Below are 272 nucleotides of genomic sequence, written 5' to 3' on the forward strand. Positions count from 1 at the left end.
AAACCCTATGGAGCACAGCTCAGTCAATGCAAACCCTATGGAGCACAGCTCAGTCAATGCAAACCCTATGGAGCACAGTTCTACTATAGACGCAGGGCTGCCATGTGTCAGAATTGACTCAACAGCAACTGGCTTTTTTCTTTCTTTTTCTTTAGTTACATCCAGTAACTAGCAGAGTACCAAACTGATACAAAAACATTTATAGAATGAATGTTATTCTAATTGTGGCTTTTCTTGTTGTCACCTTATAAAAGTGCAGACAGTTACACACA

The sequence above is a fragment of the Chrysochloris asiatica genome, unplaced genomic scaffold (assembly GCF_000296735.1).
Source record: "Chrysochloris asiatica unplaced genomic scaffold, ChrAsi1.0 scaffold00017, whole genome shotgun sequence".
Taxonomy (NCBI): Eukaryota; Metazoa; Chordata; class Mammalia; order Afrosoricida; family Chrysochloridae; genus Chrysochloris; species Chrysochloris asiatica.